This window comes from Aethalodelphis obliquidens, unplaced genomic scaffold (assembly GCF_003676395.1).
Source record: "Aethalodelphis obliquidens isolate GAN/ISIS:26980383/991018 unplaced genomic scaffold, ASM367639v1 scaffold6, whole genome shotgun sequence".
Classification (NCBI taxonomy): domain Eukaryota; kingdom Metazoa; phylum Chordata; class Mammalia; order Artiodactyla; family Delphinidae; genus Aethalodelphis; species Aethalodelphis obliquidens.
The window spans coordinates 42,529,119-42,556,307 of NW_020837950.1; the positions used below are offsets into that span (position 1 = coordinate 42,529,119).

The 27,189-nt window shown below is 38.2% G+C and overlaps 1 long non-coding RNA gene and 1 other non-coding gene across 4 annotated transcripts in view; both read left to right on the forward strand.

Annotated features, from left to right (window-relative positions):
- The first annotated feature begins 271 nt into the window (after nucleotides 1-271).
- The window catches only part of LOC113618980 (uncharacterized), a 41,490-nt gene continuing 14,572 nt past the window's right edge, over nucleotides 272-27,189 (forward strand). For 2 of the 3 annotated variants that reach the window (XR_003432225.1, XR_003432224.1), the window contains exons 1-5: nucleotides 272-1,411; nucleotides 5,251-5,372; nucleotides 7,565-7,690; nucleotides 13,197-13,307; nucleotides 20,326-20,453. This is a non-coding gene — a long non-coding RNA (uncharacterized LOC113618980). Of the gene's footprint in view, nucleotides 1,412-5,250; nucleotides 5,373-7,564; nucleotides 7,691-13,196; nucleotides 13,308-20,325; nucleotides 20,454-25,622; nucleotides 25,671-27,189 lie in introns of those variants that run through there. The other variant, XR_003432226.1, reaches the window with a different exon arrangement.
- Nucleotides 19,924-20,006, forward strand: LOC113619332 (small Cajal body-specific RNA 18). The gene has a single exon (XR_003432360.1).

A 27,189-nucleotide genomic window follows, 5' to 3' on the forward strand; every position in this document is an offset into this window, starting at 1 on the left:
TGGGATAAAATTAAAGAAAAGAATTAACCATCAGCCCTGAGTATCTTAGTCATTTGCACGTATAAACACACCATGCTCTTTTATCCAGGGCTTTTTCAATTGAGGAAAAATTTACAGCCAATAAAATAGCAGATTTTTTTTTTTTTTCTTTTGCGGTACGTGGGCCTCTCACTGTTGTGGCTTCTCCCGTTGCGGAGCAACAGGCTCCGGACGCGCAGGCTCAGCGGCCATGGCTCACGGGCCCAGCCGCTCCGCTGCATGTGGGATCTTCCCGGACCGGTGCACGAACCCATGTCCCCTGCATCGGCAGGCGGACTCTCAACCACTGCGCCACCAGGGAAGCCCAAAATAGCAGATTTTAAGTGTTCAGTTTGAGAAGTTTTGACAACCATATATACTCATGCAAGCATCACCAGAAATAAGATATAGAATATTTCTGTCAGTCTAGAAAATTCTCTCATGTGCTTTCAGTTCAATTTCCCCCACCCCAAAGGCAACCACTCTCTGATTTCTATCACCCTACATTTGTTTTGCCTATTTTTATCCTTCACATAAATGAAGTCATTTAGTATGTAGTCTTTTGTGTCGGGCTTCTTTTGCTCAACATGGTATTTTTTGAGAAATATCCACTTCATTGTGTGTATCAATGCTTTCTTCTTATTCTTAAGTAGTATTTCATTATATCAAAATGTGTTTATCCATTCTCCTACTGGTATTTATTTGGATTGTTTTCACTTTGAGGATATTAAGAATAAGGTCTATGAATGTGCTTGTACAAGTCTTTTTGTAGACATATATTTTCATTTCTCTTGGATAAATACCCAGTAGTAGAATTGCTGGGTCATTGAAGAAATGAATGTCAGTTGCCAAACAATTTTCCAAAGTTGTTGTACCATTTTATATTCCCACCAGCAATGTATAAAGGGTCTGGTTCTCTACATCCTCACCAACATTTGATGTTGTCAGTTTTTTAAATTTTTACCATTCTGGTGGATGTGAAATGGTATCTCATTGTGGTTTTAATTTTCATTTCTCTGATAACTAGTATGTTAAGCATCATTTATAAAGTGTCTACTAAAGTCTTTTGCTCATTTTTAAAATTAGGTAATTTGGGGTATTTTTTATTGTTGATTATACATTCTGGATATGAGTCCATTGTCATATAAATGTATTGAGACTATTTTTCCCAGTCTGTGGCTTGCTTACTCATTTTTATAATGAATGTTTCAATTTTTAATAAGCCTAATTTATATTTGTCTTTTATGCTTAATATTTTCTGTGTCCTCTCTAATAAATCTTTACCTACCCTAAGATTATAAAAATTCTTCCTATGTTCTTATAGAAACGTTATGGTTCTAGCTTTTTACATTTAGGTCTATGATTCATCTCAAATCAATATTCACTCATAGAGGTAAGTTTTGAGGAATATACAGTTGTTTCAGTGCCATTTGTTTAAAAAACTTTCCTCACTGAATTGACTTTCAACTGAATTCTCAGTTGAAAAACGATAGATGTATATGTATGAGTCTATTTCTGAATTCTCTGGTCTGTTCCATTCATCTGTTTGATTATTGGAGCTTTATAGTAAGTCTTGAAATTAGGTAATTTGTCTTCCAATTTCACTTTTTATTTTGCAGATTATTTTGGCTGTTCTAAATCCATTGTTTTTCCATATAAATTTTTTAATTGGCTTGTCAATTTCTTTTAAAAACAAAAAGGCTGCTGAGATTTTTGGTATTGCCTGGAATCTTTAGATCAGTTTAGGGAAAATGGACACATTAACAATATTGAGTCTAACAACCCATGAACATAATGTACCTTTCCATGCATTTAGATCTCCTTTAATTAATCTCAGCAATATTTTATAATTTTCAGTGTAGATGTTTTATTTATTATTCTTTGATAGTTCTGAGGCTGTTACCTTGAGTTTTTGCATGCTGTTCCCACTACCCAGAATAGCCTCTTTTACCCCTCCCACTAACATCATCTCATTCAGCCTTCTGTTCTTAAACTCAACCTCCTGAGGGACGCCTTTCCTAACTTCCCTGGAGTTAGGTACCTGTTATAGAATGTGCACCATCCAGAGGAGTCTTCTCCATCCTCCCCAAGTGACTCAAAGCACCCCTTCCCCACCCACAAAAAAAAAGCCCATATGATGAATATGGAGAATAAAAAAAAGTGATCCCACTGTTCTCCCACCCTTGTTCTCAGGCATGGAATTCTTCAGCTGTGATGGCTGTGGCCAGTCCTAGACATGGGTATTAACAATTGCTCTTGATTTTTTCTGAGTAAATCCTTGCCAAGGCTTCTTCTCAGCCAGAGCAAATAAAAGGGGTTGGATACAGGCAGCAAGGTTGTTGCAGTGACAACAATCCCAGAAAGTGACCTGGTCTCACCCCTACCCTTGTCCATCAAAAGCAGCGCTGCTTCTCAATGATTTGTCTCCCCCATGATTGTAATATTAGAAGCCAGAGCTTATCGTTCATTGACTTTTGAGCCTGGCCCAGAGAAGCAGGGGACAACTTTATCTTATTTAAGGAGACAAATTTCAGTCATGTTAGAAAACAAAATATTTTCAGAGCATACATGCAAAGTAAAATGTGCATAACAACAGTTAAATATTTTACTTCATTCTCAAGATTTTGGCTACAAGTGTTGCCAGCTCTGTGGTTCCAGAAAATTGCTGTTAATAGAACTTCCACATACTGACACCTGTTTTTCTATTGACTTTCATAGTATAATTAGAGCTATGTTCCTGTGGAAGTCATGTAATTGTAATAAGGCAAACATTTTGTTTAAAGTACAAATTTTTGAAAACAGACTCTCAATGCAAAGTAGTTAAGAGTTTTTTAATAGGTTTTCAGATTACACCAGAAATACATGCCTGTTGAGGAAAAACTAGATGTGGCTAAACAAAAAGAGGAAACATTTTAAAGTAACTTAATACTGTGTTGTATTCCTTCCTAGACTTTGTTCTGCACACGTGCGCGCACGCACACACACACACACACACACACGGATTTATTTAACAAACACTAATACTGTATTTAGTATTTGCTAGGTACTATTCTTTACAAATAATAACATTTATTCTTTTTTTTAAGTTATTTAATCCTCGTAATGACCCTAAAAGCTAGACACCATTAGTAATCCCATTTTACAGAACTAAGGCCAACGTTTCATAGTAAGAGCAGACCCAGATTTGAACTTAACCAGTGAATGGCAGAGATAATATTCAAATTCAGGCTCCTCAACAATCCTCTTAGGATCGGCTGAAACAGCCTATACTAACTAAGTCCCTGTACCTTTTGAAGTTCTACACAAGAAAGATGTATTTTTTGCTCACACTACATATCCACGTTAGCGCTGATTCTACATTATCTTCACATCTGACCAGGCAGCCTCTACTAGGAACGTAGCTTGTCTCATGGCAAAGGAAAAATAGGCATGGCAAACTATCAGCTGGCTACTAAAGATTCTGCTCAGATCCGTTATACTGCACTTCCCTTATTTTGTTGACAAAAGCCAATTACATAGCCACTCCTGAGTTTAACAGGGTGGGGATGTGTATATAACCTTGGTGGGGGGCGTGGGGGGAGGCGGGTTGCAAATAATTGCAAACAATAATGTACCACCAACAATATAGTTGAAGGAGAAAGAGAAGAAAAGGAAAAGAAGGAAGAAGAAAACAGAAAGAAAAGGCCATTGTATCTTCCAGTTTAGAAACAGATTCTGAATGCTATTGCCTTGGTGTAGGGCATTTTACTGGGTCCATCAAAGAGAGAAAAGGCATGTATGTGCCACAAGCTTTTCTGACATTGCTCTGTGGACTTTTCATACTTACTTTCAGAAAGGAATTTTCCAGAAGACGCTCAAAGGGGTTGTTTTTATTGTTATAGAAGGTTGGAGAAACTTCTACTAAATGGAGTTTCAAATTTGCAAATTCTGCCTCCTGTGTTAAAGTGCTTGATCTATAATGCCAAATATTCCTTCAGGAAGGTATGAGTTTACATGCCTAGGAATGTATGATTGTTTATATCCCTGTACTCTTAACCAACACAGGCATTATCAGAATTTTGTTTTAATCTTGGCCAATTTGATGGTCAAAAATCCTATTTTGTTTTGATATTCATTCTTGAAATTATTCATATAATTGCATATTTTTCATATGTTTATTGGCCATTTACATTCTGCAAATTCATCAGTTTGTTCCTTTAATCAACATATATTGACCTCTTGCTTTGAGGTCAAGTATTGTGTACATATTTCTGGCTCATTTTTCATCTGGTACTTTCATTTTTTATATAAGGATTAGTAAAGGGTTTTAAATATATATATATATGTATTTCTCAGTTGTTTTATTTTTTAAATTTTTATTGGAGTATAGTTGATTTACACTAAAGGTTTATTTATGGGTTAAAGACTTTTGTTAATTACATTACAATTTAAATTGGCCTTTATGGGGGAAGGTGTTGTGTCTGTTTTTGTTTTGCTGTTATAAAATTTAAAATACACATTTTATCATATATGTCACTCTTTTTCTTGTGATCTCTGCTTAGAAAGATTTTTCCCACCCAGTGATAAAAAAATACTCACCCATATTTTTGGTATTCTAATTCTTTAATAATTTTAGTTTTTACATTTAAATCTTTTACTCAGCAAGAATTCCTTTCGGTGGGTGGTTTGAGGTAGAAATCTAATATTTGTTTTCATGTTATTAGTTACTTTTCACCATACTATTATAAAAATCTAACTTTTTCCATTGATTCCAGATGCCTTTAAAATACTAAGTATGCACTGGACTTTCTTCACTTTTATTCTTTTCTATTGAATTCTTGTACCAGAATCATACTCACTAAATTATTGCAGCTTTATAAGACATTTTGACATCTAGCAAGTGAGTTTTATGTTTGGTAATAATTTCAAGGGTTTGTGACCTGAGACAGAGAATGTCTCTCTCCTGAAATTGTACCCTATGGTTCAAATAGACATGCATTTTCCTAGAGAGAGGGGCCATAGTCTTAATTAGATTCTCAAAAGGATCCGTGACCCCAAATAACATTATAACTGATCTAAAGGAAGCAAAAATGTAACAATTCAATGTTCTGCCCAAAAGAATTAGCCAAATATTAGAATCTTTTTTCAATATTTACAATAAAAGAATCATTATTTGCTTTTGCAGGATTCCTTTTTCATAGCTCTCTAAAGAAGCCAGGTTTTGTTCATTTGTATTTGTTTGTTTGCTTGTAGGTCTAGTTTATCTGACCTGAATAACAACATTTATAATCGAGCAAGAAAACAAAGTTCAACAGCAAACAGAGGAGAATATTTACTGGATGACTGATCTAAAGCATCCTGAACGTTTCCGTAATGTGAGTCAGATACTGTGTTAGCTGCTGTCACCTTCTAGAAGGAAGCTTTCTGCCTAACTAAAGTGGCCTCTCCCGGTTACTTGCTATCTCCCCACAATACCTCTGTGTACGTTTATTATTTGTCCCTCCATAGAATTTAAGCTCCAAGCAGTCTGTTTTATCTACCATTATACTTTCAGTACTTAGTCCAGTGTCAGGCACATAGTAGGAACTCAGTGAATGTTTATAAAATGAATACTATATATTTAACACCTTCCATATGGGGTGAAAATCCTTTCCCATCTGTAGACATACATCCAAGCATCAGGCGTGTGGGCTTTTCTTATTGTTTGGGTTTATGTTGTTTTTATTTTGTTTATTGTTCTTCAAACACATTTAGCAAATCCAGTGTAAAGAAGAATAAGCAGTGACAGTTATTGCCTATGTCATCTGAATAGCTTTTATGCAGAAACTACTGGTAAATTATTTTCGCTGTCCAAGGAGGAAAAGGCAAAAGGGAATATGCTTAAGCTAAAGTGAGAAGAAAAGTTTCTCAACAAATGTCAGTTGGATGTTTACCGTTATAAACCTGTCCCAGCATAGAGCAGGGCTCACTCGAAGTGATTAGTAAATATCTGTTAAATGAGTGTTACTGAACGACCATTAAAGAAATAAAACCGTGGAATGTGTAATCTGTAGGGAGAGGGCATTTCTCGGTCACTGGGGCTGCTTCAGTGAGAAGAGAGATGCTTGCTCTTCACATGTCTGATGACTGGGCTCAGTTACTGATCAGTTCTCACCATCTGCCTGCCTTTCAGTCAGAAGAGGACCGTATGCACAGCCTGGGAGTCTCACAGACTACTTTCCTTGTATGATGCTTCCTCCTTTGCACAGAATAGCTCGCTCAATTATCTGAAAATAATACATATCCCAGTATAATTTTGGAATGCACCACATATTTTGTTGAGAACGACAACCTTATCCCTTATGAAGTTCTCAGTAATTAAGAAAAGTGAGCTAGAACTTCTTGGATAGGCAAAGAAACACAGCACGAGGGTAAAAATTTACCATACACAGTTAAGACCATGGTCTATACACATAACCAACTAGGCATTGACTATATATAATAGTAATAAAGGTGACTTTTCTGTATAACCAAATTTACTTTCACTGCAAATTTTAAATGATCATCTGACTCATTTCTTTGTTTCAAACCTATTATTTCTAATAGATCCTTCGTAGATCATCCCACAGTTTACTTTGAATTTAATGAGACTAAAAATACATAAGTACATTCCTAGGTAAATGGCGACTGTTCTTCCTTTATTATATTTTGAGTTTAGAACTTCCACAATGCAGGGATGACAATGATACTCTTTAATTGGATTTTTAACTGAGTACTTGGAGGCACGTTTGCTGCTGAATTGAGAGCAGATAGTTACTTTGGGAAAGCATCTGTGTGTGTATTTGGGGAAGTGAAAGAAGGTCATGGGGAGAGAGGAAACAATGCATATAAATTAATACAGCTCAATTCCCTCCTCAATCTCCCCATAAGAGAGCATCTTCACGTTATTCCCAGAATTACACAACTAGAAATAGTTGATGTAGCAAAACATGAATTTCAACACCTTTGGTAAATTGAGCACCCAAATTTCCCGACAGACTAAAGTCAATCTGATTTTTGAAGAAACCCCCAACAGGAGATTTTAGCTTATTTCTCCATAAATCTTTAATGTATTTTCCATATCTCACCTCAAGGAAATTCTGTTTTAACCACATTCTTCGTGCTACATTTAAAAGGCATCTCAGGTGCTTATGTCAGTGGAAAGGAGCGGGAGCTATGAACTAACTTTCTTTGTTTTAAATTTGAAGAGACTTGAAAAGTATTATTTTTACCTATTTATTATTGCTTATGTAGTATTGTTAGAATTATCATCAGAATGAACCGTCCTAATTTTACCTTTTGAGTCTTAGGGGTAAGTCTTTCAATATTCCTAAGGCTCCCTTCCAAACCTAGCTCAATTTCCACCTCCTCCTGGGCTGTAAATCTTGCATGCTTTACAGAAGCTACCTGAATAGAATCATTAATGCTAATTATTGTCTTAATGACCTGCAGCTTTCTAAGTCTAGATGTCTGGCAGGGAGAAGCCCTGCCTTTGTTCTTCCTCAAAATAATCTTGGCTATTCCTGCCCTTTTGCTCTCTTCCATCTAGAATTTAAGATCTACTTGTCAAGTTCTATGAAAAAGCCTTTACTGGATTTAGAGATTGCGTAGAGAAGAATTAACATATTAACAATGTCCAGCCTTCTTACTTCTGAGCTTGGTGTATATGAACAAGGTAGTTCCCTTCAATTCCCACTTTATCATGTATAGATTGCTGATTTAGCAAATGCTTTTTTTGTATCCACTGAGGTGATCATCTCTTTTTCCCCTTTTAGTATTTTAATGAGGCTAATTCCATTAATATATTGTCTAATGTTAAACTGTCCTTATACTCTTGGGAAAAACATAAATTGCTCAAGATAAGTTTTTTTCTAGCTATTAACGTTTTATTTTTAATTTTATCATCTTTGTTCATAAGCATTATTGTCATGTGATTGTCATTTTCTGATGTTATCCTGATCTGGTTTAGGTATCAGGATCAAGGCTATTCTAGCACCATTAAGTGATAAGAAAATCATTGTTTCTGTTCTCTAGTACAGTTTTTATAACCTAGAAATTGTCTTCCTCAAATGCTTCGTTCACTGGCCTGTAAAACCATGCAGTATATTTGGGGACAGGATAATAGGAATTAGATTTTAAGCTGCTTATTAAATGTCTTTGGTGATCATTGGTATATTTAGATTTTCTATTTCTTCTTAAATCACTTACCTATTTCTAAGACACTGTCTGGGTTGACTTTTTTATTTCTTTATCTAGGCTGGTGATAAAACTTTAAAAAAAAAAATCTAGGCTCCTACCTGACTTTGAAACACCTTGTATTATTTTTTGACCCTCTAGCAATTTGTATTCTCATCTAATAGTTATGCTGTCCAGACCACGTTTTCTAAATTTATTGCCTCATACAACTGAATCACCTAACCTTCTGAGAGCCAAGATAAATTAGAACTATCTCTTTTTCTTGATCTACCTGGGACTTTTATCCTAATAGATGAGGTTAGTCTGACAATGTTTATTCTTCACGAAGACTTGCTGGCAGCTATCAGCAAGATGCTTGCAAGTTTTTCTTTCAATGATGTTTAAATGTACAGACATTTACTGTATAGAATTTATACTCACATTGCTACAGTTTTTGGAGGATTTTACTATGAATGTCATCAAGAGTGGTTTCCAAGAACAAATTTTAGAAACAGTAATAATAGACAATAGAATGGAACCCTGAACAGTTTCCTTAAAGGGGCCCTTTGTCCTTAAGAAGTCAAGGTGGGATGTAAGTATTGAGAAATGTGTACTAGATCCTGAGAGTTTGCTACCTCCCCAGTCAGAAATTAAATATATTATGACTTATGTCACTGATAAGCACTAATGGATAGCTCTGGTGATGTTCCAAAACAACTGAAAGAAGACACCAGCTGCCATCAGATGCAAATTAAAAGATTGTTATCAAATATGATAGGAGAGGGAAGATCATCAAATTAAAAGATTGTTATCAAATATGATAGGAGAGGGAAGATCATCTTATCCCATCTTAGGCATTCCAGAGGAAAGGATATATAGCTGCTGCTACTCTTACTGTGGATTTGTATGGCCTTTGTAGTGTGTCTGTGTATGTGTGTATTCAAGAGTTTCCCAGTTCCTAACTACTGCAATCCATTCAGTCCTTTGAAATAATTAATTCATGGATTGCCAGACTACAGCCCAAGGGCCAAACCAGCCCAAAGCCTGTTTTTGCAAATAAAATTTTATTGGAAAGCAGTCATGCTTATTTGTTTATGTATTTTCTATAACAATTTTTGAGTGCAAATGCAGAGCAGTTTCAATAGAGACTAGGTGAAAGGTGAAAGTATGTAACCTCCTGCTTTTCACAGAAAACACTTGCTAATCCCTGAGTTAAATCATTAGGTGTCGAAAAAGCTGGAGAATCACTTAATCTAGGCAAGTGACCTTAAACTGGCCTTCATAAATATGTATCTGGGGTCCATCATTTCAAGAAATAATTTGTGTTATTTATTGTATGTGTGCATTTTACTGGTAAGAGAATCCTGTGTCTTTCATCAGATACTCCAAAAGGTCTTGTGATCCAAAATGTGTTAAGAACTAACTTTTAGGTGAATACTGTTTATTTGTTTATTTTGTTATTTGTTTATTTGTTCTTTTGAAGGCTTATGGGCTAGAAGAAAAAGCAGTTCACAAAACTGACCCAACACAATGAAATACCATTAGACCTGTTAGGATGGCTATTATCAAAAAAAAAAAAAGATAAATTTTGGCAAGGATGGGGAGAAACTGGAACCCTTGTACAATATTGGTGGGAATGTGAAATGCTCCAGCCCCTACAGAATCAGTACAGAGGTTCCTCAAAAAATTAAAATAGAACTACCGTATGATCTAGTGATCCCACTTCTGGGTATATACCTGAAAGAAATAAAATCAGTTGCTCAAAGAGATAGCTGCACTCGCATGTCCACTGCAGTATTATTCACAGTAGCCAAGCTATGAAAACAACCTAAATGACCATCAATAGATGAATGGGTAAAGAAAATGTGATATTGATATTATTCAGCCTTAAAAAAGATGGAAAACCTGTGATATGTGACAACATGGATGAACCTGAGGACATTGTGCTAAGTGGAGATAGGCCAGTCACAGAAGGACAAATACTGAATGATTCCACTTATACGTGCTATCTAAAATAGTCAGACTCACAGAAACAGAGAACAGGATGGTGGTTGCTCGGGGCTGGGGACGGGGGCAATGCTGTTCAATGGGTATAAAGTTTCAGTTAGGCAAGATGAATGAGTTCTAAAAATCCGATGTACAAAAAATATGAGGTACAATACTGTGCCTATGGTTAACAACTGTATTGTGCACTTAAAATTTTGTTAAAAGGGTAGATTTCGCATTATGTGTTCTTACCACAATAATAATTAAAAAACTGACCCAAAGAGTTTTTTGAAAGAATGAGGAAGTTGGTAAATACTGTTGGCTAAGGGAATTTTGTGTGCAAGAGAAAGAATTTTATAACTCTCCAGAGTTAAGTCTAAGTCATTTATTTCTATTGATTATGTGCCACATATTGTTCATAATGTCTAGTTTTCATGACCTTGCCTGATGGGTATTAACCCCTCATTTTACAGAAGCATGAACTAAGGCTCACTAAGGATACATAATTTATTGTCAAGTAATAGTAAAGATTTGGGGCTTCCCTGGTGGCGCAGTGGTTGAGAGTCCGCCTGCCAATGCAGGGGACACGGGTTCGTGCCCCGGTCCGGGAAGATCCCACACGCCGCGGAGCGGCTGAGCCCGTGAGCCATGGCCGCTGAGCCTGCGCGTCCGGAGCCTGTGCTCCGCAACGGGAGGGGCCACAGCAGTGAGAGGCCCGCGTACCAAAAAGAAAAAGTAAAGATTTGAAAGAGCGTATGATTCCTAAGACTGTGTACCACACACCCTCTTCACCAAAGTTTCATACATTATCAGAAGTTGTCTATGACATGTTGTTAAGGAATTTAATGCTAGTTTTAAATTGAGAAAAATCTTCACTTGTTGCTCCACTGGGAAGCCCAATGCTTGAGGTCCATTATACAACTCTTCCCTCTGAACTCAGATCATCTCTAGAGAGTGGAGTAGAGGGCTGCTCTCTTCAGAGAACTCACTGACTTTCCACAGTCTGGGGAAAATTTTCCTCTCACCAATGCCTTTCTCAAAGTCATTCCTCTCTCTCCCCTCCTTGGCTTTGATACATAGCTTTGCCTTAGCAATGAATTCAGGCTTTCAGAAAAGAGAGAGGGTTATTTTCAAGTTGTGTCTGTTTTAGACCCTGAACAGATCTTTATGCCAAAAAAAATACAAACTTGGTCGTGTGTGTCTGTGTGTGTGTGTGTGTGTGTGTGTGTGTGGAGTGGGAGGGTTATAAGTGGGTTTAGGTAAAGAGAACCAAACCACAGACTAATTTGTAAATACATTATCATGTGACAATCTTATTGGCGATGAGAAGCCATTCGGTTCTTTGTGGAGGGGAGTGAAGGATGGAAGCATTGTTTTAAGAAAGGGGAAACACATATTTGCTGCAAACTTAGAATCAAGCCTTAGACTTTTCACAATGTAATTATTTCACAATAAAATTACTGTGAAATAAAGTTTACTGAGGTTACTTGAAAATAGGTGCAAATACACAAATGGCCAAAATCTACCTTAAATTGTAACTTGCAAATAGAATGGAATTGAATGGGCTGTCCTACTGCCCACCACCTTACACCTTTGGTGACTTCTACACGTGAGAAAAAGAAATGAAACACTGGAAATTTTAGCTTTTCCGCTGTAAAATCACTAATACGTTAAATCACCCTTTAAAACTAGTAACCAGCATCTTTCTTTGTGATACTAGTGTTCTGATGCTCTTTTTCAAGCTTTTTCTTGGGAAAGGTATTCTGTTTTCTGAATGTACAAATCATTTATATGACGTTCAATCTATCACTTTGGATCAAGTTGCCTTTGGTCTTTTTATATAACTACACTCCAAGAACATCAGGTCCTGGCAACGACGTTTGCGCTTCCTGAAGTGGGTGCTGTCCCTTCTGGGTAACCTTTTGTGAAGTCACATGAGTGGCAGCTATCCTAACTCTGGTTGTCCTCTAGGCAACGACATTTGAGCTGTTGCTGTTTCATCTTGTAGCATCTCAAAGCCAATTTTTCCTCCAGGTTTGATTACTCTTTTCCTTGATGAATTTGTAAAATGTGTCTTGGCATTTTCAATTACCCAAGCATTCAAGAAGACAGCTTTTGTGTGTGTTGACTCAGGCCCACACCCACGCTAATGATAGAGGCTCTGTAACCGCCCAGCCAACTGCCTGTAATAAGAGTGAATGCACACATAAACTGAATTGTGATTTAATCTATTTTTTTTCTTTTTTTCCTTCTTTTTTTTCTTTTCCCCTAGGTGCTTCAGAACCATTTCTTTCTTTTTTTATATAGATTCCATATATATGTGTTAGCATACAGTATTTATATAATCTATTATTTTAATCAGCAAAGTAAAATTCTGGATTACCCTTCCTAAATTAAAGGAGCACTTTACAGCTAATCCAAAATATCGTTTGTGTATTAGATTTGGCTCCTTGGTTACAATTTACTACTAACAACATAATAACTAATGAGAGGAGGAGGCAGCACAAAAACATGTAATTCTTGCAGCTAGAATTTAGTAAAAACATAGAAAATAAAACGTGGAATCAAAAACAGAGTTTAGATTTGAAAACGGTCACGGATCCACAAAGTAAATAGTCTGTGCCTAAAGCATGGAGCATGGTTTTAAATGCCCGCTATAAATTGTCTTCTTAGAGAGTCTGAGGGTTTTCCTTATATCGTCCACACACCCCCTAACCACTTCCTGCTCTGCCAGTGCCCCCAGGAAACTGACATTGGGGGAGCATGCGCAGAAATTCTGAAGGTAGAAAGGAAGGGAGAGAGAGGTAAGGGTATTACTTGCTGCTTCAGGGAGGGGTCTCCAGTACTCTGTCTGCCCTAAAGACTACAGCTCCTTTTGATGGGCCCTTCCTCTTCCTCCATGGTTCCAGTCTGGGCTATGGTTTCCTCCTCTTGTCTTTTTACACCCAAGGCTGTTTACCTGCTTCCCACTTTTACTGGTCTTTTAGCTTTTCACATCCCTTCATTATTCCCTTCCCCAGGCCTTCACATGCTTGTGGTCCCTGCAGTAAAACCTCTTCATTTGAACCACCTGCTGCAACCCTGATTGATACAAAGAGACTACACTGAATAGCCATGGAGTGCTTTGAAAGGTATCTTTTTCTTTTTTACTGGCCATATTGGAATGTAGGTGTGTATGGGGGGAAAAATCTTGTGATCAAGCCTCTGACTAATTTACAGATCAAACAGTTAAGGGTTGGCTATTCATAGCTCCTTTGTTAACCATTTATCATGGTGGCCTCCTAGAATTACACTTCCTGAAGTTAGGTCAAATCGTCATTGTGTTTATAATTTGGTAGCATAGAAACAGGGATTCTTTCATTTATTTCAATTTGGTAACTTCTCAGTCTGGTATTATTTGAAGGAAAATAGAGTTGTGTGACCATAGCAAGCATAAAATGTCTATTAGTAAATCTCAGCATTCATTGGTCATAAAGTCAAACACTTTAGCAAGTTTCCAAATGTTGAACATTGAAGCAGGTAAAAGGCATTAAGATTCCTCAAAGATCAAATCAAAGTCAGTAATAGAATTCAAAATGAATAACTCACTTATTTGCATAAGCAATCTGAACTTTAACTCTCAGTATTCCACATCAAATACTAATTTCTTTTATATTGTGCAGGTGTCTGTAGTAATGTACCAACTAGCAATGTTAATTTGCTAAAACCTCATCCAGTACTAGCATACTACAACTACATCTGTTAAGTGTGTTTTCTTGTTAACATTTATGTCTCAGTGTAAGATACACAGGCACCCACACACACATGTTTTAGAGAAGCTATTTAAGGTTTTTTCAGTGAAAAATAGAAGTGTTTCTGGAGTGTAGATTTGAATTCATCCCAAGTAAAATTAAAACAGTCCCTCAGAAATGTCTCTTGTTTGCATTTGGTCTGAAACATTGCTTCTCTAAACTGTCTACTTGTCAGAATTGCCTGGAGAGCATTTTTAAAACACAGATTCCTGATTTCAATCCAGTCCTTCTGTAGAGGCTGGGGCAGAATGGGACTATATCTGTTTCATTCATCACTGTGTATCCAGAATATCATGCAAGGCCCTCAGTAATCATGTGATGAATGAATGAATCAGAATGTCTGAAGGTTGAATCTAGGAACCTGTATTTTTGTAAGGGCCTCCAGGTGATTCTGCTGACCAATCACTTCTGGAAAACACTGATCTTTAACTTAGAATTTTAGACCTGGAGGAGATCTTAGCCAGCATTTAATTCAACACACTTACTTTGGAAATGGAAAAACATGAAGTCTGAGAGATTAAATAACATATATAATCATAATATTTTCATACTTAGCAACACATTTTAGGACAAATGATGAGAAACAAAGAGAAAGGGGGACTAAAAGACACACTTTTTCTTCGTGTGTGTGTTAAAATGCCAATATGGCTAGAGTAAAGATTTTTTTTTAATTTGAAGTATAGTTGATTTACAATATTATGCTAATTTTAGGTGTACAGCATAGCAATTTAGTATTTTTACAGATTATACTCCATTAAAAGTTATTACAAAATAATGGCTATAATTCCTTGTCCTATACAATATAGCCTTGTTGCTTATCTGTGTTATGCATAGCAGTTTGTATCTTTTAATTCCATACCACTAACTTACCCCTCTCCCCCCAGTGGTAACCACTAGTTTATTTTCTATGTCTGTAAGTCTGTTTCTGTTTCACATATACATTCATTTGTATTATTTTTTAGATTCTACATATAAGTAGTGTCATACAGTATTTGTCTTCCTCTGTCTGACTTATTTCACTAAGCATAATATTCTCAGGGTCCATTGATGTGGCTGCAAATGGCAGAATTTCATTCTTTTTAATGGCTGAGCAATATTCCACATCTTCTTTATCCATTCATCTGTTGATGGGCACAAGGGTTGCTTCCATATCTTGGATATTGTAACTAGTGCTGCTATGAACATTGGGGTGCATGTATCTTTTTGAATTAGTGTTTTCATTTTTTCCAGATACGTATCCAGGAGTGGAATTGCTGGGTCATATGATAGTTCTATTTTTCGTTTTTTGAGGAATCTCCATGCTATTTTCCACAGTGGCTGCACCAATTTACATTCTCACCAACAGTGTACAAGGGTTCCCTTTTCTCCATATCTCTCCATATTTCTCCAAATCTCTCCAAGATTTGTTATTTGTGGGGTTTTTTTTTTTTTTTTTTTAGATGATAGGCATTCTGACTGGTGTGAGGTGATACCTCATTGTAGTTTTGATTTGCATCTGTCTAATAATTAGTGAATAGTTAGTGATGTTGAGCATCTTTTCATGTGCCTGTTAGCCATCTGTATGTCTTCTTTGGAAAAATGTCTATTTAGGTCTTCTGCCCATTTTTTGATTGCATTGTTTGCTTTTTGATATTGAGCTGTATGAGCTGTTTATATATTTTGGATTCAAAGATATTGCTTTTACCTTAAAGACAAGCCATTTTACAGCTTGGCCTTAAGGACTATAAGAGGTCAGCTGAAGGGCACTCACCTACCTGAGGCTCTTGGTCAGGATCCTATTTCAGGGATAACTAAGGAGACTTCCCTCCTCTGCTCCCTTTCACTCCCACAGACTTTCATCCAGTTATGTCAAATACTTGAAGAAAAGTGTTTTGCTTTTGCTTAAAGTGTCTATAATAGCCTTCTCTTCCAATGAGAATTTCTCAAACAACTCTCATGTTCTCTGTGCTGCATAAATTAGGCAAATAGTAGTGAAGTTATTTTTCTTCTTCCAAAAGAATCTGTCAATAATGTAAAATTCACTTGCTAACATAATATTTTGTGCAAATACACCAAAAAATGTTTCATACCTAACCTTCTTCCTTCTGCCTGCATATTAATATGATTAGAAAATATTAGTGTTTCGATAGTCATCAGAAAGTAAACATTTAGTCACCTAGTTATTATTCACAAAATTATTTCACTATGTTTCAATGGAATTTACTGCTGACCACAGTAATTCTTATCTCTCTTAAAAGGAGCTATGCAGCTCATATCTTCAAGAGTATTCAATAGCCCAAAATAAAAGTGCTGGCATAATTTTTTAAAGTACTGGCAAAGTAAAATTTAGCATTTGCTAGAAAATGAGCCTCATTCTTTTTAAAAAGGGTGTATATTGTCTTAAAGACTGTAATAATAACAAAACTATAAGTAAGAATAATAGTAATTAGCATTGATAAAGCACTTACTATATGCTAGTTATATGCTAAGCAATATGCATAGAGTACTTCATTTATCTAAAAAATGTAAGATACTTAAGCAAGTATCATGTGTGGATATTTGTGTGTATGTGCATATATATACATATGTGACCATATATATGGCAAATCCATACATATGATACAGTATATAGTACTCACAATATATTTACTTAAATACATACAGAAAATTTCTGGGCAGATATTAAGACACAGTTGATCATTTTCATTCTGGCCATCACTCGTGGTTGCCTGCCCAATAGCCATTGCCCTTCTTTCTTGCCAACAGAACACTGGTTTTGTTGAGGCAGCCATGTGCCCGCCCAGGGGAGGAGTTACTATGAACCTAAATCAGTCACAGGTCTCATTCTCTTCTGCCCATGGTGGGTCTAGGGCTAGGAGTCAGTTCTTGTCTGGGGCATGAGAGATTACAGGAAGTCTGCTTAGGGCTTCTAGGAGGATTTCCCTCCTCAGGAAATAAGGATGTGCATGAAGAGAAAGCTTTTTCTGCTTCTAGCCCATTCCCTCCTGCTTAGGAAACTTTGATTTGAAAACACCTAGAGCCGTGTTAGCCTCCTTGTGGCAATGAGGTGTGACACTGCTGGTACACTGTGAATAGAGGGTGACTTCTTGATTATGTCACAACGTACAGAATCAACCCTGATACCACCTACCTCTGAATTTCATATAAGTTAACAAAAGCCAGTATTAATAGGGGTTCCTGTTACTTGCAGCCAAAGTATTCATGACTGATACAGTTACTTATGGGAAGTGGTATTGAGGGTACAGGAAGGGAGAACAGTGTCTTACTTTTGATTGTATATTGTTTTCTGCTGCTTTAATTTGATTTACCATGTATGGGCAATACTTCAAAATTAAAAAAACAGGGGCTTCCCTGGTGGCGCAGTGGTTGAGAGTCCGCCTGCCGATGCAGGGGACATGGGTCTGTGCCCCGGTCCGGGAAGATCCCACATGCCGCGGAGCGGCTGGGCCCGTGAGCCATGGCCGCTGAACCTGTGCTCGGCAACGGGAGAGGCCACAACAGTGAGAGGCCCGCGTACCGCAAAAAAAAAAAAAAAAAATTATAAAACAACTCATTTAATTTTTTAAAAATTGCATTTCTGAATAACTGGTATATTAATTTAGAGAAAATTGAGAGCCATAATGTTTTAAATAGTACCCCAACTCAGTAGCTCACAATTTATACCCAGGCACTCTTTGACCAACATACATCTATGCAATCACTTGGAGTATTTGAGCAGTTAGCTAATTTTGAATTTTAACATCAAATTGTCCTTCTTTCCAAACTATCAATATTTGTGAGTGTTTGTGTATCTCCCAAACAATGTAAGTATGAGTCTCCCTAGCATGTGTTTGGAGGGGAGATGTTTAGTGTGTCTACTGGGATTTACTTCCTAACCACAGTTTTTTTCTGAGTAACAGAGTGAGAATGAAGAGTTGCTTCCACTAGCTGGGGCTAATATGAGTCAGGAGATATTTACACCAGGTAGATGCGTTGACCGGGATGAGGAAGAAGGGCTGAGGCATCAGGCAACATGAGCTCAAGTTCTCACTGGAATAAAGATAAAGAAAGGACCTTTATCTCTGTACAACCCAACTGACACTAACATCAATTTAACAACTATCAGCCTAGGAGAAGGGTTAGGATTGTGCTCGTGCAGGATTTCTGGGGACTAGGCTTGCCAGGGAATCCATTATCTCCTTCCCATTTCTCCTCAGAGCTCTCACATCTCAGGCTTCTTTCTCCCTTAAATGAGGGTGTAGGAATTGAACAGAAGTTGGTTCTCTGATACTACCACCTAGAGAAACGACAAACTACTGCATCGTGAAGAGCTAACATCCCCATCCCCATCAGCAATATTTAATTAGATGGATACAGGGTGAAGAATCAGGATCAAGACAGTCAGAGCCAGGCCAGTCTTAATACTGCCTCTCCTGTGAAACTTCCCAAGGAACAGTCCTCAAATTCGGCCTCACATTGACTTCATTATTTATAATGCCATCCTCTACGCCTGATCCATCATCAAGACCTGTTGAGGTTTTCTTGGTTAAAGTTCTTGAAAACCTCCCTTCTTTTTCAGTTCCCTGTGCTCTTTTATAACTACGGTATCCTCCCTTCCAGATCTCCACTTCTCCAGGTCATTTACATATAGCTAGCATAATAATCTTTCTTATTTGTCGTCGTATTATTCCCTACCTAAGTTTTACTGAGAGATAGAAACAAACATTGGAACAAATGGAGAGATTAAAAAATCAATTGTTTCATGACAAGTGATGGGATCCTCATTTATCCATGAGATAGTCCTTCTCCCAATTTTTTTGTCCCACTTGTACATATAAACTTTAAGGGATATAGGGAATTCCCTGGCAGTCCAGTGGTTAGGACTCTGTGCCTTCACGGCCAAGGGGGCCCGAGTTCCTTCCCTGGTCGGGGAACTAAGACCCTGAAAGTCGCATGGCACGGCCAAGGCCAGAAAAAAAAAAAAAAAAAAAAAAAAACTTTTAGGGATATAGATGAAATAACCATAAATCTATTACTTATTTATATTATATTATATTATATTAAATACCCTCACTACTTAAAATCACAAATAAGAAATTTTAGATTGATGAACTTAAAATATTTCTTTTTCTCATCAGTGAAGGAAAAAATAATTTAAACTCTTTCCATTGCAACTTCTACATGGTATCTTTGTCACGGTTAGAGCTCCTTTTTATCATCTCACAAAAACAGATGTGCATGGCTCTCTCTCTGGGGGAACTTTACTTGAGGAGGAAGGTAACAGAAAACCTAAAGGAGGCTCTGAGGGGAGATCAGGAGGAAGAAACTAAGTCTCCGGCTCAAAACTCCTGTGCAGACAGTGCTTGGATAAGGCATTTCCTGGCCCCAGCCTCCTGGGTCTGATACACCACCTCAGTGCTCACTTAGACGTTACATTTTGTTTGGGAAGCCAAAGGAATGTCCTGATTTTTACTAGTTCCATCCATGACTCTTTACCTTAACTTACAGAAGATGCTGTGACATATCCATTCTTCTTAATCTCAGTCTTTACCCCGTCAGCTGAGTATAAATGGCTTTGAGACCTTTCCCCAGTAAGAAAATCTCCAGAATCCCCCAAGAAAAAACAATGTTCCTTTTACCATAACTGTAATAATCGTCAATCTTAGAACACTCAAACAGAATAGCCTTGGCTGCACGGACCAGAGGCAGAGGCCTGGGCCACTTGGTCTGTGGGGGAACCCAGGCCCCACCAGGTGGGAGGAACTAAATTGGAGTGTGAGAGGTGCCCCCCGCGGGTCCCAGATGCACCTGGATGAACCCACAGTATTTTCTTTATTGCCGTGGAGCCTGAGAGGATTACCAAAGTGTGTCTGGTGAAGTAGGGCCAGGGGACCGGGGTTGGGGAGATTAGGGACAGTGGGTTAAACTAGAGATGAGGGAGGTTTAGAGAGGCCTCTGCCACTGTGACTGTGAGCCCTGGTCGACAATGAGGTGACCACTGTGCAGTCCGCATCCTGGAAATCAGGTGATGGAGTGTGTTCTGAGAACCGACTGAGACTGGGAAAAAAAGAGAAAAGAAAGCCTTGATGTTGCTCTTTTCATGTAATTACAGTACAATGTCTGTGGGTCTACTTCTAGATATAATAATTCAAACCTAATGAGAGTTTACTGAACAAGTCTCTATAGCCAATATATTATCATTCTCCTCTTTTACAGGAGAAAGTGGGTTGTCATAACGTTACAGTGAGTGTAATTTTGTAATGATGGAGTGAGAAAATCACTTTCCTACCACCCTAGCATGCTCCTACAGACACTTAAAATGGAGCTTTAAATTGAAGTGGGCTATAAGTAATTCAAACATACATGTTCTCTGCCCTAGGAATACCTGCTGTGAATCTAAGTTTGTGGAACCATCAGACCACACGGTGCAAGAGACCATGGGTTTCAGAATCAGACACACCTGAATTAGCAACCAGGCTCTGTCACTTACTAGCCGTGTGACCCTGGGTGAGTTACTTAATCTCTCTAAGTCTCAGGTTCTTCATCTGAAAACCAGGAATAGTGCTGACCTACCAGCGCTGTTGTTTTTCCTGGAAAAGTAACTGAAAAATTCTGCTTATTTGTCCAACTTCCTTTCCCTCTCTGCAAATAAAGGCCAAGGAGGGCTTCCCTGGTGGCACAGTGGTTAGGAATCCGCCTTCCAATGCAGGGGACACGGGTTTGAGCCCTGGTCCAGGAAGATGCCATATGCCACGGAGCAACTAAGCCTGTGTGCCACAACTATTGAGCCTGTGCTCTAGAGCCTGCGGGTCACAACTACTGAACTTGCATGCCACAACTACTGAAGCCCACGAGCCTAGAGCCCATGCTCCACAACAAGAGAAGCCACTGCAGTGAGAAGCCTGAGCACTGCAACAAAGAGTAGCCCCTGCTCACTGCAACTAGAGAAAGCCCACATGCAGCAACAAAGACCCAACCCAGCAAAAACTAAATAAACTAAATAAATAAATTAAAAAAAAAAAAAGGCCAAGGAATAAGTAGTGTATGCCAAGTGCCAATGCCCAATTAATTGCAGATATATTTTCTTTCCCCTCTGGAAGAATGTTGTTTGTCTTTCATTAACAACTATAGCTGCGTTTAAAATAAGATATCCTCAAGTGTTAAAACCATATAAAACTTTTTTTTTTTAACTTTTGGCTGAAAATGACAACCACTCAATTATACACGTTTAATGTAAAAGGGTTCAAACAAAATAACAATACAGTGACAAAATGACATGGAAACTGTATTTCTTTTTTTCAAAAGAAAAAAAGATCAATCACACATGCGTCAAACAGAATACAAAATCAAGGTAATAGACAATACTAAAAATTTTACTTTAATTATAACTGAAAAACTAAAATTAAAAAATCCAAGTTTCAAAATTTTCTAAAGAATATATATAACTGCATAATCAAATGATTTTTTTTTGCTTGAATAGGATGTACAACCATTTTTTAAAACAGTGGACATAAACATTGAATATTTAAAAGATTGCATATCCTACATTTTAGTTAAAAATTGAAATTAAAAATAATGTAATATTCAAAAAATGAGAATATTTTGCTATTAAACTATTCCACTGCCAGAGATAAATTCTGATCTGAAATGATGGCCCTGGGAAGTTGAGTCAAGCCAGTTGATTACATCCTGTGAATTCCCCTCTCTCTGGCCCCCAAATCTGGGCAGGGCTAGGATTTTGCTCTGGCTTTGATCCTATTGGGGGTGACGGAGGCAACAGAAGCTGTCTCTCTAGGAAATTCTTGATCCTGGCCCTTCTCTGATTTAGAAACAAACTTCAACCGGGTTAGGTGAAGGTATCAGAGAAAAAATGAAAAATTCTACTCTCTGCTGACTCTCCTGAAAATGTTCACATTGTCTCAGTCAAGCTATAGCACAATAAAGAGACATTTTGCTTCAAAATCATGTATTGATAAATATTTATTGCATATACCTGAGTTGGATATTGTCTGCCTTATGTATCACATTATGTTGATCTTAGATACACAACTCCATCGGTGTTTGTCCTAAAAAATCTTCAGTTAATGTTCGAATGTGTCACTAAAAGTTTTTATTTCAATTTTAGAATTTCATTTCATTGGTGGAGAGTAATTCATGAGTTTAAACATCATTTGGTGGAAAATAATTTACATATATATTACTTTTTCCATTTTAATGGCTTTTTTCCCAAAGCCTGCCCCAATATTTGAACTTGTCCTTGGTAGTTATTTAAGATACAGTGAGGGTTCCAGGACACTGAAGCCCTGGGTCCAGACCGTAGTGATTAGAGACACATTTTGAGATTTCTTCCCAGCTCTCTTCTTGAAGAACACCTCTCTCCCTCGGCCAACTAGAGCACCAGCCCTGGGCCCTTCGTTCCTATGTTTATACCAAATAAACCCAACCCTCCTTGATTAGATAAAAGGTGGACACCTGATCCATGAACCAGACAAGTCTGATTATTTTTCTCTTGAGAATTTGAACTGAGAGACACAGGCTGGGGGTCAGGTGCCAGGTGGTCATTAGAGCTTCAAGGTCTTGTGGAATGAGAGGCTATGACAGTTATTAAGGGCCATGCATGCGAGGGGCTCACACAGAGAGCCAGTCTGCAGGGAGAGACTGGACAAGGCAGGGGAAGCAAAATGTAGGTGAGAGAACTTGCAACCTGAGAACAGCTGCATTGTCCTGAAGCCTTTTCAGTTTCCAAGTCTAATTCCCCATGGGACTCGACTCTCCTTCCTGTCTTGAATCCCATGAGGAGCTGCTGTATAATAAATCCTCATTTACGTGTAGTAGCTGGAGAGAGGTTCTGTTCCTTGCAACCAAATGAGCCCTAAGACCAAGTGAAGCCTTATTGTTTTAGAAATTCTACATGTTTCACTCCATGGACAGCAAGGGAGCATTTGATAATGGCATCTTCTTTGAAATACTTCCACCAAAGAGTTGCGGATTCACTCTTCTGAGACTGATGACATTTACAACTCAGTGTTAATTACGCTGTTGGATTAGATATCTATGGCCTTAGAGAAAATCAGACCATCATATTTTATAACTTAATTCCTTTGTAGAGAGTGGCTTGTAAAATTATGGCTCGCTTTACATTTGCCCTACTCTTTCCAATGTGAAGATGCTCCATTTTCCTTGAAGAAGAACAGCAGCTATTGAAAGTCTTTGCCTCCTCCTGGCATCTGTTAACGTTTACCATCTTCCCCAAGCAGTAGGCCTGTTCTCTTCATGGTGATTTTCTCCTTCTAAACGAGTTCTGAGGGCCTTAGCATTTTTGTCGAGCTTCAACTTATTTGGGACCTAGCAAAGGACTATTTCTGATAGAAAGCCAGTTCATTTACCTTTTAACCCAAGGGATAGGTAAAAGTAAAATGAACTTGGGGAGATACAGAAATAGGAGAATGAAAAATACATGATAAAAATAATTGTGGTAAAGAGATGAGTTAAGAATTCACCTTGTGGGGAAAATACACATGACTGCATAGGTTCTGAAGAAGTCCTTAGAGCCAAATGGAATAGCTTGAAATTTCCTATGTGATCATTTGCCTTCACTTGGACATTTCTACAAAAAACGGTCTCTCACAGCCAAGGTGTGTGCTATTTTTAACAGCCATGATTAGGATGCTTCCAACCTTGTCCTGGGGGAAACAGTCTACTCTCTCTCGCTCTACTTCTCTTATTAATGAATAATAGTATAGCAAGAGCAGGAAATGTGATGGTTACAAACAGGTTCTAAAGCCAGACTGCCTGGTTTTGGACTCCAGCTCCACCACTGAACAGCTGTGTAACCTTGCGAGTTACTTAACCTCTCTGTGCCTCTCTGTGTTTTAATATGTAAAATGGGAGAATACTGGCACCTAACTCACAAGAAGGATGTAAGAAGTAAATGAGTCCTGCTGTATTGTATGTGCTCCAGGAAGTCAGCTGTCATTGTGAGGGTTGTCGTTAGTATTATTTGAGCAGGTAAAGCCTAGGCGGTATGAGAGAGAATGGAAAGTTGAGTCGTAATCTCCCATCAGGAGTTTACTCTTTCTACTGGATGACATAAGTGAGGGGAGCCAGGGCCATGAAGTCAGGCTTTACTTCTTCTTTTTCTGTTGATTTTATTTATTTATTTATTTTAACATCTTTATTACACTACAATTGCTTTACAATGGTGTGTTAGTTTCTGCTTTATAACAAAGTGAATCAGTTATACATATACATATGTCCCCACATCCCCTCCCTCTTGTGTCTCCCTCCCACCCTCCCTATCCCACCCCTCTAGGTGGTCACAAACCACCGAGCTGATCTCCCTGTGCTATGTGGCTGCTTCCCACTAGCTATCTATTTTACGTTTGGTAGTGTATATAAGTCCATGCCACTCTCTCACTTTGTCCCAGCTTACCCTTCCCCCTCCCTGTGTCTTCAAGTCCATTCTCTACATCTGCGTCTTTATTCCTGTCCTGCCCCTAATTCTTCAGAACCATTTTTTGTTTTTAGATTCCATATATATGTGTTAGCATACGGTATTTGTTTTTCTCTTTCTGACTTACTTCACTCTGTATGACAGACTCTATGTCCATCCACCTCACTACAAATAACTCAATTTTGTTTCTTTTTATGGCTGAGTAATATTCCATCGTATATATGTGCCACATCTTCTTTATCCAGTCATCTGTTGATGGACACTTAGGTTGCTTCCATGTCCTGGCTATTGTAAATAGAGCTGCAATGAACATTTTGGTAAATGACTCTTTTTGAATTATGGTTTTCTCAGGGTATATGCCCAGTAGTGGGATTGCTGGGTCGTATGGTAGTAGTTCAAACAACCCAATCCAAAAATGGGCAGAAGTCTTAAATAGACATTTCTCCAAAGAAGATATACAGATTGCCAACAAACACATGAAAGAATGCTCAACATCATTAATCATTAGAGAAATGCAAATCAAAACTACAATGAGATATCATCTCACACTGGTCAGAAGGGGCATCATCAAAAAATCGACAAACAATAAATGCTGGAGAGGGTGTGGAGAAAAGGGAACCTTCTTGCACTGTTGGCGGGAATGTAAATTGATACAGCCACTATGGAGAACAGTATGGAGGTTCCTTAAAAAAACTAAAAATAGAACTCCCATAGGACCCAGGCTTTACTAGCCCTCTGACCTTAGCCAAATGACTTAACTTCTCTAAGCCTTGGCTCGCTTACCTAAAATTGGGCATAGTAATAGGGGCTACCACATCACAAGTGCTCACAGTTAGTTATATATATGGTGCAGAGCAGGATTTAAGTACCAATATAATACAATATCCATTGTCATAAGAAAACACAATAAGGATTTTGAAAATGAGGAATGCTGCCTCAGCTTCCCCAAAGTAACTGACAATGGACAGAAACACAGAGTAAAGCAAAGCCAAGTTCACTTGACCACCTGTGGTCTGTACAGGCCTGCCACACAATGCTCTCCTCTTAGCCCCACCCTAAGAAAGGAAGTAGGAATAGCCAATGAATTTTTTATGTCTTTTTTTTCCTTTTACCTGCTTTAAGATTTTGTCTTTGATCTTACCAGCATCATCTAGGTGTGGTTTCCTTTGTATACATCCTGCTTGGGATTCATTATGCTTTGCCTCTCCCGTTGCGGAGCACAGGCTCCGGACGCACAGGTTCAGCGGCCATGGCTCATGGGCCCAGCCGCTCCGCGGCATGTGGGATCCTCCCGGACCGGGGCACAAACCCGCGTCCCCTGCATCGGCAGGCAGACTCTCAACCACTGTGCCACCAGGGAAGCCCCCATGGCGCTTTTTAAATCTGGCTTGATATTTTTGCAAATATTTTGGAAAATTCTCAGCCATTATCTCTACATACCTTTACTCTGCCTCATTCTCTTTGTCCTGATGTCTCTCTCCTTCTAGGATTACGATTACATATGTTTTAGACTTTTTCACCTGTCCCAGATGTCGCTCACACTCTTTTGTATATTTTCTAACCGTTTGTCTCTCCATGATTCAATCTAGATGTTTTCTTCTGACTCATCTGATTCTTTTTCAACTGTATCTAATCTGTTATTTAAACCTATTCATTGAATTCTTAGTATCAGTTATTGTGTTTTCAATTCTAGAATTGCCTTTTTTTAACTTTTATTTTCATTCCCCGTTCTCTGCCAAATTTCTCAAGCCAGCCTTTTAATTTCTTAAACATATTAATCCTAATTTTCAAAAATTCTATTGAATAACTCCAATGTCCATACTCCCTGCAAGCCTGTTTCTATCGTCCTCTGTTTTTCTTTCAGTCTTATTTTTATACGCTTGATACTTTTGAATTGATAGCCAGACTTTGATATAAAACGTTCAGAGATGATTTGTGGCCACAGGTGATGCTGTCTTCCTCCAGAGAGGGTTCGTTTGGCCTCTGGCGGGCCGCTGGGCTACAGCGGTAGCAGGTAGAGATCACCTAATCAATTAGGCTCTGACCTTTGTGAGGCTAGTCTGTAGCCAGCATACTCATACTCTTCAGGTATACCCCTCTGAGATTCCAAAAGAACATCTGGGGGGTTGCCCAGGTCCCATCCTCCCCGGCAAGCTCTGAACTCTAACTTTTCTTCCCCCAACCATACAACTGCTGAGAGCTCCGCTCGGGGTCCTACCTCTCAGCTCCCACTTTTAGAATTGACATTTGCCTGAAGAAGCGAAGCGGGGAATTTCAGGCTTATTTTTGGGGGGTTCCCTCTGTTCCCATGTCCAGACCCCTCTAACCCAGTTCCTTACCACCTAGGTAGCTTTTCTAATTCTTGAAGAGAGGGTTGGTTCAAAACATTCTAGTTCACCATTGCTAGAAGGAGAACTCTTGACTATGCTTTTTTTGAAAATCTGATGATCTTACTCTTCATATTTCAAGCAGCATGCAGATTTCTAAAAAAATAATATTAATAAAGTGATAAAGTTCCAAACAGCTTGCCAAATAAACCTTTAGTGGAGAAAATGAGTTTTAAAGACATAGGTAGGTCAATGGAAAAAGATGGAAGCATCCCTAAGGAGATCCAAATCTTTACCACAGATGGTAAGGCCAACATATTCCTTCAGGTTATAAATCACATTATCTATACCTTGAGGAATCTTGTGTGACCCCTTTAGTTTCCAGGATGTTACTAAATTCCTCGGGAGTCTTTATTCCTGCCCTATTCGTTTTTTTGTTTTTGTTTTTGATTTGGACATCTTA